The following is a 13923-nucleotide window of genomic DNA, read 5'->3' as shown; positions in this document are numbered from 1 at the left end:
AAATGTGCATTTATTTTCTGGAGCCTGTAAAGCATTGCACTAGTGATCAGCAAATCGCTGGTGCCATGCAGGTCTCCAGCAGATCTGCCAGTGTATTTGCTTGCCCATACATCCCGTATGCATAAACAGATACAATCTGACAGGAAGCATAATTAAACTACCACAGCGCTCTGGTAGTTCATTGAAAACTACAAGCCGACAGCCACAAAGGCTGCTGGACCTTGTAGTTTTCCATGCACATAGCCCTGTTAATGAGTGACGCAGCAGCTCGATCACTTTTTTTTTTAAATTGTGACAGCTAGGGGGGAGAAAAAAGCACCCCGTTGACTGTCACACCAAGGGCTGGTCTGTATGTAACATGTTACACCCTCCCTAAATATGGGTGTAACATCTAACATTTTACGAAAGGTGAATTTATCCTTTAACAGCAAGTATGACTTGGCTCATATAAATACACAAGCTCTGGGGATTGCTGAATTAATGGAAATGATTACTTAGTAACCACATTAGCAACATTGGTTGTATTGACATTTAAAATTTCTGTATCTAGGTGTAGCATCATTTGGGGAGTTAGAAAACAAAAAATAAAAGGTACAGAGATCTTGTCAAATTCACTGTATTATTTCAAAAGCTATCAGAGAAGCACACATAGGCAATGCTACATGGTGTGATTTTTTAAATGTGTTTAAATAAGCCTACAGTGTGTGCAGCAGAGTATTTATTGCCTATATAACAAGCATATTCATGGTTTAACTTTCTCTAATGTACATAACTGGCACTTCGATTTTTGTTATTATGAACATATACTTTATTTTAGGGACCTTGTTTTGGTAGAACATGAGGGTACTGTTCTATTATCTAAATTCCAATTAGCCCTGTCAACACACCTTTCAAATAGTCTGTTTCTGGCTATTACTGCATTGTAAGGAGATTTACAAGGAGACAAAAGACAGAAAAAAAAGTCCAGGAATCTTTTAATTTGGGAGTAAACATGTTTTCCTTAGTCTACCTGTATGCCTAAAAGTTATCAAGCACACATTTTATCTTAAGAACAGCATAATTAACTGACTTTGTGCCTTGGGAGAAGAAAAATATATCCCTTTCATTGCTATCTCTGTGCCTGGCAGGTACAATTTGTTTGCGGTTTCATCCAATAGATTGAACCGAGTTCATTGTTTGTGTTCTGGATTGTAGCAAGAAATAATTTCCTTGTCAAAGAAGCTTGTAAATGGATTTTAGCAAGCAGGGGATGCATACGACTTGGAATATAATAGAGATGAAAATGAACACAGATACAGTACATGACTCTGAACAGAGTAGATTAAAAGACTAGTGTTGATTAACGATACATCATTTCGCTTTTTAGGCAAAGGCACCTGCTAGTAATTGGTGTGATGATTCTGCTGAGACATTTCAAGCATTTACTATGCGAACAGAAGTTGCTAATTGCTAATGCCTTTCAGCTACAACACATGCAGGCCATTCACCTAGCTGCAGATAGAGGGCAGAAGAATCTCTTCAAGCTTTAAATCTGGTTACCTTTAATAGAACACTTTACAACACAGAAAAAGATATACATTATATTACAAATTAAAATATTACCAACATCACAGCATGTGCCTCATTGAGGCTTTAGATAATTTAACAGTTTGAAAGCATAGCCAAACCACCAGTCCCTCTCTGGTAATTATCAGAAAAGCTGAGCAAGATATTTGGTATCTAATGAGCAGATTTTTTTTTTTTTTTTTTTTATATATATATAAATGGTTGGCATATAGATCAATGGGGAAGAAAAAAAAATAAAAAATGGTGACTAGTGATGACTGTGACCTACGTTAAACCACATGCAATGATGTCACTGCATCTTATGGAGTGTAGTGGAGTGCCCAAAATGGCACGTCCTTTTGGATTGAGCAATAGAAAAATAACAAAATTTAGACCCCTTTCACACTGGTTTGCTTTTGCTGTGCTAAAATCATCTTTCATGAAAATGATTCCCCTTTAAATTCTATATAACTGTTTACATTGCTGCGCTGCGCTTTGAAAGTCTTGAATGCAGCATCTTTGGTGTGCTGTTTAAAAAGTGCACCAAAGACATACCTTCAATAGAAGTCAATGGGAATGCACCAAAGGTGTACCTTCCATAGAAGTCAGTGGGTGAACGCACCAAAGACATACCTTCCATAGAAATCAATGGGAACGCATCAAAGACGTACCTTCCATAGAAATAAATGGGAATGCACCAAAGACGTACCTTCCATTGAAATCGATGGGAACACACCAAAGACGTACCTTCCATTAAAATCGATGGGAACGCACCAAAGATGTACCTTCCATAGAAATTGATGGAAGCGCACCAAAGACGTACCTTCCATAGAAATCAATGGGAACACATCAAAGATGTACCTTCCATATAAATCAATGTGAACGCACCAAAGATGTACCTTCCATAGAAATCAATGGGAACGCACCAAAGACGTACCTTCCATTGAAATCAATGTGAACGCACCAAAGACGTATCTTCCATAGAAATCAATGTGAACGCACCAAAGACGTACCTTCCAAAGAAACCAATGTGAACGCACCAAAGACGTTCCTTCCATAGAAATCAATGTGAACGCACCAAAGACGTACCTTGCAAAGAAATCAATGGGAACACACCAAAGACGTACCTTCCATAGAAATCAATGGGAACACACCAAAGATGTACCTTCCATAGAAATCACTGGGAACGCACCAAAGACGTACCTTCCATTGAAATCAATGTGAACGCACCCAAGACGTACCTTCCAAAGAAATCAATGTGAACGCACCAAAGACGTACCTTCCAAAGAAATCAATGGGAACACACCAAAGACATACCTTCCATAGAAATCAATGTGAACACACCAAAGACGTACCTTCCATAGAAGTCAATTGGAACGCACCAAAGACGTACCTTCCATAGAAGTCAATTGGAACGCACCAAAGACATACCTTCCAAAGAAATGAATGGGAATGCACCAAAGACGTACCTTCCATTGAAATCAATGGGAACGCACCAAAGACGTACCTTCCATTGAAATCAATGTGAACGCACCAAAGACATACCTTCCATAGAAATCAATGTGAACGCACCAAAGACGTACCTTCCAAAGAAACCAATGTGAACGCACCAAAGACGTTCCTTCCATAGAAATCAATGTGAACGCACCAAAGACATACCTTCCATAGAAATCAATGTGAACGCACCAAAGACGTACCTTCCATAGAAATCAATGTGAACGCACCAAAGACGTACCCTCCATAGAAATGAATGGGAATGCACCAAAGACGTACCTTCCATTGAAATCAATGTGAACGCACCAAAGACATACCTTCCATAGAAATCAATGTGAACGCACCAAAGACGTACCTTCCATAGAAATCAATGGGAACACACCAAAGACGTATCCCTTCCATAGAAATCAATGTGAACGCACCAAAGTCGTACCTTCCAAAGAAATCGATGGGAACACTTCAAAGACGTACCTTCCATAGAAATCAATGGTAACGCACCAAAGACGTACCTTCCATTGAAATCAATGTGAACGCACCAAAGACGTACCTTCCATAGAAATCAATGTGAACGCACCAAAGACGTACCTTCCAAAGAAACCAATGTGAACGCACCAAAGACGTTCCTTCCATAGAAATCAATGTGAACGCACCAAAGACATACCTTCCAAAGAAATCAATGGGAACGCACCAAAGACGTACCTTCCAAAGAAATCAATGGGAACACACCAAAGACGTACCTTCCATAGAAATCAATGGGAACGCACCAAAGACGTGCCTTCCATAGAAATCAATGGTAACGCACCAAAGACGTACCTTCCATAGAAATCAATGTGAACGCACCAAAGACGTACCTTCCAAAGAAATCAATGGGAACGCACCAAAGACGTATCTTCCACAGAAATCAATGTGAACGCACTAAATACGTATCTTCCATAGAAATCAATGGGAACGCACCAAAGACGTACCTTCCATAGAAATCAATGTGAACACACCAAAGACGTATCCTCCATAGAAATCAATGGGAACGCACCAAAGACGTACCTTCCATAGAAATCAATGGGAACGCACCAAAGACGTATCCTCCATAGAAATCAATGTGAACGCACCAAAGACGTACCTTCCATAGAAATCAATGGGAACGCACCAAAGACGTGCCTTCCATAGAAATCAATGGTAACGCACCAAAGACGTACCTTCCATAGAAATCAATGTGAACGCACCAAAGACGTATCCTCCATAGAAATCAATGGGAACGCACCAAAGACGTACCTTCCATAGAAATCAATGTGAACGCACCAAAGACGTATCCTCCATAGAAATCAATGGGAACGCACCAAAGACGTACCTTCCATAGAAATCAATGGGAACGCACCAAAGACGTACCTTCCATAGAAATCAATGGGAAAGCACCAAAAACACATAAAAAATAAATTGAGAATGCAATCTAGATTGCCTTCAAATTGAATGCAGTACACTAAAATTAGGATATATGTTTTAAGCACCAGTGTGAAAGGGTCTGTACACATAACCCCAGTCATTTTAATAGGACACAGCTGCCTTGACTTTGAAAAACTTTCCCAAGTTTAGGAGAAATGAATTTAGATTGGGCGTGTGAAGGACACAGTGCAATGTATGAACGTCCCCGGTAATTCACATCGCTGGCAGCATCCTCCTCCCGGCTGATCCGCACACACACTCACACACATAGCGTGCTCTGTACATTGGATCAGATGTCAACTAGTATCCTCTTGTAGTTACAAGCAGCAGGCGCACGTACTGAGCCCAGCTCCGAGCAGTCTCCTCCAGCCCAGCCGCCGTCCACAAGCCGGGGGCTCCTCTTACAAGCGGCTCCAGTAATTGTCACGTTTAGGAAGATCAGATGGCAGAGGGTGGAGTTAATGATCGGATTGACGAAGGGACACAAGCGTGTTTACCTGCTGCTCTTAGATGTGCTACTCCATCCTTGATCCACAGATGAGCTGTGTGCAAGCACCACCATCCGAGCCGGGAGAACGAAGCCTTACATTGCAGCCACTGCTTCTTAAATAAAGGGAAATTTGGGGGATTTTTTTTTTTTTTTTTTTTTTTTTTGGGCTTTAGCTGCCCGCCAGTACAGTGAATCAACGCGATAACCATTGCCAGTGTATATGTGTGTGTGTTTGATGCCTTTTATGTGATCGGATTTCAGCAACCTAATCCTCTTGTCTGTGCAAGGGGGCAGAGTCCTAGGGAACAGAACAGCATTGAGTGAGCGCACTCGTGCGATTAATAATGAAGCTTCTCCTCGCTCGCAGCCTGTTGTGGGGATCAGGGGTGTTGCTGATGCTGCTGTGCTGAGCATGGGATCCCAGCCTCCTGCTTTGTGGATGGAGTTATTAGGGATAACCTTTGGAAGAATCGGAGAGTCCAGGAAAACCGAAACCTGCATGTGATCTGTCAGATTAGCCATTTGAACTATGTCAGTGCATTGGGTTCAACTGCTGTCACTGGAATATTTGCGGTTACAATTACGTGTTTATTAACAGGTAAGGAAATCCCCAGATGGCTTTTACATATTTCTGTGTGAGTGTGTGTGCTAATATCTCTCCTGATTTCTATCTCACTCTATTTCCATCTCTATTCCAATTCCTCTCTCTCCCTCTCTCTCTCTGCTCTTTTCACTCTCTCTCCTTTTCTCTCTATTTCTCTCTCTGTTCTTTTATTTCTCCTTTTTTTTCTCTCTTTCTATTTCTCTTCCCCCCTCTCTTTCACTCTTTCCCTTTATCTTTCTCTTTTTTATTCCTCTCTCTCTCTCTCTCTCTCTCTCTCTCTCTCTCTCTCTCTCTGCTCTTTTCACTCTCTCTCCTTTTTTCTCTCTATTTCTCTCTCTGTTCTTTTCTTTCTCCCTTTTTTCTCTCTCTTTCTCTTCCCCCCTCTCTCTTTCACTCTTTCCCTTTATCTTTCTATTTTCTATTCCTCTCTCTCTCTCTCTGCTCTTTTCACTCTCTCTCCTTTTTTCTCTCTATTTCTCTCTCTGTTCTTTTCTTTCTCCTTTTTTTCTCTCTCTTTCTCTTCCCCCCTCTCTCTTTAACTCTTTCCCTTTATCTTTCTCTTTTCTATTCCTCCTCTCTCTCTCTCTGCTCTTTTCACTCTCTCTCCTTTTCTCTCTCTTTCTCTCTCTATTTCTCTCTCTGTTCTTTTCTTTCTCATTTTTTTTCTCTCTTTCTCTTCCCCCCTCTATCTTTCACTCTTTCACTCTTTCCCTCTATCTTTCTCTTTTCTACCCCCCCTCTCTCTCTCTCTCTCTATATATATATATATATATATATATATATATATATATATATATATATATACACACACACACACACACACACACACACACACTGTGTCAATTTTCTCTCTCTGATTCTCTTTTCTCTATTTGTTATCTCCCTTTATTTCACACTCATTCTTTCTCTCTCTCTCTCTCTCTCTGCTTTTTTCTTTCTATCTCCTTTCCTCTCTTTCACTCCTTTATTTTTCTCTTCTCTCTTTTTCTGTCACACACACACACACACACATATACATATATATATATATATATATATATATAGTGTTTGGTAAAGTTAGGGCAAAGTTTTCCTGTATCTGCTTGAATGTGCAGCTACCCCAAGCTCTCGCTCAGCACTTACACTATGAAGGTTTCATGTACAGTAAGGGATGGAATCTTCAGAAATGTTTCTTATGTTGATATGGGAAGTTAGGAACAGATAAAGATGTGTTAATGGGAAGTATAGACCGGTGATTAATGCAGACATTCTGCCTGCTCGTGTTGCATATTTTCTCCTTAGCTCATTGTTTTGTGGATTATGGTATTAATTAGTACTTTACAGCACTCTGCCAAACCACTTGACATTCAGTGCAAGGCTTGTTTTATGTGGTCAGCACTAGATTGCTAATGCACAGGATACTGAAGAAATATTAATAGAGTATTGACAGATTTTATTGTATCTGCTAAACTCTTGCTGACTACCCAGGCACAGAGGCTGCCACTGACATAATGGTTTTAGCATAACAAGCGAAGGTTTCTGATCGTAGCTTGTGTTTGCAGTAGCGCAATGCTGTCTTCTTTATTTAATGAATGCGATTTTTTTTCTACATCTAGTGGAATATGAGCGTCCTTGCTGTGGCAGCTGTACAGGAGATCTCATTATCATCAATAAAGCTTTCTTACACAGTGTACAATGAATAGAATGTCTGATTGTTACAGAGCTCTGCATTAAAAGCAGCTTCATATCTATACTCTCAGCAGTGCGTGTAATGAAGTGCATCCTGCTAATTGCAAGTCCAGCTGATGAATGTTTCCCCGGTTGTTTTAGCGAGGTGTCAGAGAGAGGTTACTTCATATGCTGGACCAGTGAGCAAGAGCAGTCTGTCCCCCAGCAATTCCCCTTTAATTCCTCCTCTGTGGTGCTCAACATTCATGGAAGGAGTGCATGCCACATGTTGCAGCAGTGGTCTGTGGATGTTCATAAAATGATGGCTGTTTGTTTGCAGGGCCATGCTATGATCACATCTGCAGCCATTCCAAAGCTGTCCACTGTATAGTGCTAAAACAAAGCTTAGGCCGAATTCACAAAGTTAACACACAAGGACAAAACAGATTTTCCAAAATGTGGCAGTTATTTTCAATTGAGTCCAATGAGATTTGAAAATTACAATCACATGACTGAAATAAAGAAACTTAAGCTTTCTGAATCAAGCTATTGCATCATAGTTGTTAAATCATTTTTTACCTTTACCAATAAATCTCTCTTATAATTGCCCTTTAGCCCGTTAAAACAAAAAATCCCCACTGCAAGGGGTTAAATTGGAAGTAAAGTCACCAATACTCACCTAAGCTCCAGTGGTCTGACACTTGTAAGGTCCCTCATGGCATAGTCACCCTGGATTCTTCCAGCACCTTGACAGTTTTGATTGGCCAGCATAGTGTGATGTCACTCCCACTCATACTCAGGAGTGTAGTTATTAATATTATAAGCTGAGCTGCATTTGTGCAACCCAGTGTATATCCTGCCAGGAATTGTAAACAGGCAGATAGGTGTATTTTATTGCAAAAGAGAGAGACATTGCATGTGTCTTCTGTAATAAAGAGCCTGCCTGTCTACAATTTTTAAATTTTTTTGCCTCCAGTTCCATTTTAATTGCTCATTTATTTCTAAAGAATTTGAAAAAGCAGATTTACGTACCCAATCCTCCCAATGCTCCTGCAGACTCCTCTGAGCTGTTAGACCAGTCTCCTCAGCCTCTTTTTTCCTATGATCCAGCAGTCTAAGGTCCTCTGAACCTCATCTAGACCAATGCAGGGTCCATAGCCCTGCTAGATATGAGGATGCTGAGCGACAGCCCAGTGCCAGAGCATGGGGGAGGCCCATCTATCAGGGAAGCAGAGGATCAAGTGCATATAGATGTTTACTGTTCCTCTAGATTAACCAAAGAAGTAAACATTTGCAGTGTGGACAGAGCGCCACTCCAAGGAAGAATTTATAGGTTTGCTGGAGTTGGGTTTTAAAAATACAATTGAAAGCATTGTATCTCATCTACAAGTGCAAAAAAATAGCTGTTTATCCAGCCAGAAATCTTGTGAGCTGATAACATCCTGTGCTGCCTGTCTCTAGCTTATTATAAATTAATATTGTTCCCAGCTGTCTTCATAAACTACAAAACACATCTCTCTTTTATGGAGAAGAGAGGGAGGTGTTATGTAGACCTAAGCGCCATTTACACTTAATGCAGGTTTGAAATCACGCTACTTCAGTGCAAATTCAAAGACGCCGATCAGTGCAATTTCATGTGCGGCTTGCTAAAATCTGTGCAATTTCATCACTCATAAAAATCTCCAAAAATAGTCCCGAAACCTTTTTCAAATCGGTGCAAGTCGGAGTCGCACCGATTTGAACAGTTCAAATGCAATTGTTAAATTGCATGACAAGTCGCACCAGTGTGGACGTGGGCTAATGCAGAGTTATGTGGTCCTAACCCCCCCTTGGGTGTGAGCACTGCTCTCCATGGTTGTCACCCCAGAACAGGAAGTGGGTTAATGGCAGGATTAAAAGGTCAAATAAAGGAAAAAGCAGTGTGAAAAAGTTAATGCAGCTACCACATATAAGGACTGGTTAGCTATCAATTTTTGTTTTTTTGGATTTATATATGTTTTTACAATAAATACCGTGGAATGTTATCTATAATTATATACATTGCAATGCTTTATACATTCTGAAAAAAATGTTAATGTTTAATCAGCTGGATACTTAATGTAGATTAAGTGATTATAACTTAATTTAGATTCTGTTAACAATGTTTGCTGTTGAATTACAAAGAGGTTAATGATAAAGTTCAGATTCATAGATTGACTTCTGTAAGGCCTATTTACTAGATAAGACAGGACGATCTGTAAAACACAGCAATGCATGATAAGTGGTGAGATGAGTGTTGTTGCTATGGGTTACCTTTCTTTGCACTTTATAATTGCTGTCTGCACATTATTCTGTAAGCTCACATGTGTTGACTACACTTGTGATATAGCTGGCAATTGCTGTTGCACTTGGTGTAGGGTTATGTTAACTCTAAAAGCTGTATGCACACACCACTGTATATTATTGAGTTAGAAAAACTTTTGCAGATAGTGTAGTTAAAGTGTTGTGTAAGTGTTTTAATTTATATATTAGGTGTATCTGGTGTCAGATTGGTTTAGTTTCAAGGTAGAAACTTAATCCTGAACAGTCCTGGGAAATAGCACTCGGTTATTCATTGCTGTCCATGGTGCTGAAACTGTTTTACCGTATTCATTGTTATAGATGAACTTTGTTTCAAGTTTATCTCTTTATTCTTGTAATTGTAGTTTACCCAAGCTGATTAACAGTTCTAACCGCCTCTGTCTAATTGCCATAGCACTGCGCAATAATGTATGCTGGGTATTGTGACCTTTCATGTGGGACTAAAAGTATTGACTGGAATGCAATTACATTTGTTCAAAAAAAAAAAAAATAGCTGACAAACCTCTAATTCAGTTTATCAGCCATGAAATGTGGTAGAAACAGTGGGTAGAAATATCATTATCGTCCTGACCTTAGGTGGTGTTATAAAGGAACAGTGAAATTACTAGACCACAGTGGTAATTAAAGAAGACAGTTGAGTGGGCTTTACAAGGACATCTGTTCACACCCTTAATCATACATTGGGAAATCACTTGGGATATTCTAAGGTTAAGATGGATCACTAAAATGTGGGATAAATGTTTCTGAGAAATCAGTCATTCATTTTGCTTTACACATCTACAATGCAGTGGTTCAAGCTCAACTAACATAAAGTGGATCTGACATCCCAGAAAAGAACACAATGGTATCCTTTAAGTAGCAATTATGGATCTGCTCTGTTGGTTGTCTTTATACTAGAAAGGGACATTTTGTAAGGACAATTTCATACGTATCCATAAATTTGTAGTGGCAGGGGTTGATTTTCCTTCAGGCCATGGGACTGTTTGATAAATGTGTCTTATATGATGAAAGTGACAGAGCACTGGAATGTGTTTTGGAGCATGTGGTGCAGTTGTACTATTTAAACCAGGATTCATGGGTTGCTTAGACTCAGTATCTTTAGCCATGCCACAGTCATGGGTAGGTCTACTGTGGCATGAATCAGGTCATTAGTATTATTCAGAGAAATATAACGCTGTCCTTTACTTTGTAAAAATGTATTAACAGTATACAATTGTGAAAGCTATTGATATTTTATGACACTGAAATAATATAGTTAAATGAGTTGTATTGTTATGGCATACTATTGAAGCAGAGATAAATGCTGTGTTCTTTTGATTTCCAAGGACTATATATCCCATGATATCTTTTTGCCCGCAAACAGTTATTCCTGCACTGACTTCACCACCTGAAACTCCTCCTCTCTGTAGTTCCGAAGTCAGGCTCTGTGAATTATGTTACAGTAGTGCCTACTACTGAGGGTTTTACATTTTGACTATGAATACACAATTACCTTTGTATCTAACACTAGTAAAGCAATATCTGTTTTACAATACAATATTTATTTTCCCTTATGACCAACCAGTTACCAATAGTTGCACAATTTCTGCAGTAACTAACCTATGTTTTTTTTATTTATTTATGTTTAGCTAATAAAATAAAATAAAACTGAATGTTTTTGGGATCTGCACGTTTAAATTGGAACTCCAACCAGCTGTGTGAAAATTAAGATTCAACAGCTACAAATACTGCAGTTCCTGACTATTAAGAAACAGATACTTACCACCCTAAAATGGCCAGTAATATCTTCCCTGGAGCCAATCCTTCACAGGGCTTTGGTTTTCTGGCACTGTCATCTTGGATTTGGGAGGCACATCCCCACTGCACATGTGCAGGATGTAGTGGTGCAGGGAGACTGGTCTTCTAGACCAGTGGTTCTCAAATCCGGTCCTCGGGACCCACCAACAGGCCAGGTTTGCAAGATAACTAAATTACATCACAGGTGATCTCATTTGCTTCTCAGTGATTGCAGTATTCTAGTCTGCATCCCCCAAGGTAATACTTAAAATCTGGCCTGTTAGTGGGTCCCGAGGACCGGATTTGAGAACCACTGTTCTAGACACCAAGGATGTCTGATCAAGTGTGATTGGTGCTCCAGCACTACCACTTAAACTGTGCAAGAATTGCTAACTGCCGCAGACACAGATTAGCTAATCCATGGCTAATGGTTGAAAGGTATAGTATGATGTTGGCACTGCACTGTTAGAACAAAGGAATGTCTAACATAATCAATATGTAAACATTCCACTGACTATGATACTTATGCCAAACAATGAAGATAAATGAAAATTCATAAGTGTACTTGTCCCAGGATGGTAAATATACAAATCTGGTGCAAATACATTTCCATACATTTGTGTCCACATATCAAATAGTGACAAATATAATAAGTGACTGTGCACATAAAATGAAATCAAATATAGACAAATAATGCCAGTAATATATATCCATCAATATAGTCTGGCTGGTGTATAAGCGACAAAATTATACAATTATGTGAGTCTAAAAAATAATAAGTGCAATCTGTTGTGGTGCTTTAACTAGATAATGTATCCCTTCACCGTATAAGGAAAACGGAATGCTGGGTGATGTATTTTCTTTCATGTGTTGTGACACCTAGGTGTTCCCGAGCCTCTCACCTTACTGCTGTAAGGTAACAGCATATATTGGTATCGTTTCCTGGTACTTCGTGTACCTTCACTAGCCTCTAGGGGCCCTCCACTGGTCTTCTTGGCTTATGGGTCTCTGTGATAAAGTAGAGTCTCCACTTATGTGATCCTGGAAGTCCCTCTCAATGTTGTCTGTTTTAGTAATATGGGTAAAAGAGACTCTCCATGGTGTAATAACGTTTTCAAAAGGTTTATTTAATTTAAAAAAACTAATTTTACTCCCTTTTTAAAAAAAGTATAAATGCATACAGTCCACGAGTATCGAACTTGTAACGCCGTGTCACTTCCGGTATGCCTATGCTCACACCACATGGTTTCATCAGGGGACCTTTTTGGCCTCTACCTCTATAATATTTGTCCTCCACAAAGGTGCCTGATTATGGTATTGTGCAGACATGTATGGGTGATAAAATATGTTTGGAGGCCCACTGTGATATGGGAATATATCCAGCAAAAACACTTGAACAGCTCCAACCTAAAAGGGGTTCTCTGTCACATACCCACATACCTAGTGGGTAGATCCTGGTTATGCAGAGGAAGGCCTCTATTACACCTCTGACTCTGAGCCCCTGATAGAGTTAACAGGTGGCGCAAGAGTGCAGAGTCGCACGATTTCCAGTGGACGTGCAGGCTGCAGACGTAGAGCACCAGAAGGAGGCAGATGTCCCAGTAGCAGACGGACTGATGCAGCAACTTGGTAGCTTCAAGGAGGACTGGAAGGAGGACTGGAAGGTAGTCAGAGTCAGACAAGCCGGGTCATACACAGAGCGATCAGATCAGGTACAGACGGGAAGACAGGAGAATGGTCAAGGAACACGCCAGGGTCAATGCAGGCATGGGTCTGTATTTCAAGAGCAGATGCAGGTAACAGGGAACAGGACAATTTACAGAAGCTGTAGACGAGACAACACTGATCCTAAGTGCATATCCAGCTTAAATAGCCCGCTTGGCGCCTTCATCTGTCACAGGATGCGTCACACACATTTGTGCATGCATGTGCACATCCATTCGCATTCCGGCGCATATTGGTTTGCCTGTGCGCATACAGATGCTCGCGCACCTTTTCTTTGGGAGGTTCGAGGAGCAGGGACTCGCCTGCGGGTATTAACTTATCTTCTGGCAGAGCCTTCCTGACACTCTCTATGTTATTGTAATACATTACACCTGTTGTGTGAGTTGTTGAAGAGGTCTTAGATACAGTAACTGATGTGCAAAAGAGAGATTTTAGTTTTGTGAAGTTCACACTTGTTTGGTCATCTGTGATAAAGACTAATATAGGAGTTGCTCTTCATGTCACCAGAACCTTTTAAAAAATATCACCTTCAAAAGCATAGGTCGAGTAGCTACTCCTCCGAAGATGACGTTGCTTGATGGCTTAGCAATCCATCATCAGGATAGGGACTCTGCCTAGTTCTGTGTTCTATTGGCTCCCGTGGTGCTGAGAAGAAAATAGATTTGTGTATATAGGAACTGTCATTCATATTCCATTCACCAGAGATCCAGACTAGAGCAAAAATGTGAATCACAAAGAGAATTTGTAAATTACCAATACCTTAATATTGAATTCAGGAAAGTAAGGGATACTTCAGACAGCAAACCATCATAACATCGCTGTATAAGAAATCATGATATTTTTTTTTTTTTTATTATAAACCTTA

The 13923-nt window shown here is 40.0% G+C and overlaps 1 protein-coding gene across 1 annotated transcript in view; it reads left to right on the top strand.

Moving 5' to 3' along the window:
- Positions 1-4536: 4536 nt before the first annotated feature.
- Positions 4537-13923, top strand: part of PCDH15 (protocadherin related 15) — a 1730880-nt gene continuing 1721493 nt past the window's right edge. Inside the window, exon 1 of the mRNA XM_082269384.1 lies at positions 4537-5564. The gene's annotated coding sequence lies outside the window, so the exon portion shown is untranslated. The remainder of the gene's footprint in view (positions 5565-13923) is intronic.

The sequence above is a fragment of the Pelophylax lessonae genome, assembly GCF_965119305.1.
Source record: "Pelophylax lessonae genome assembly, chromosome: 9".
Taxonomy (NCBI): domain Eukaryota; kingdom Metazoa; phylum Chordata; class Amphibia; order Anura; family Ranidae; genus Pelophylax; species Pelophylax lessonae.
This window is presented reverse-complemented; position numbering and strand designations above follow the sequence as displayed.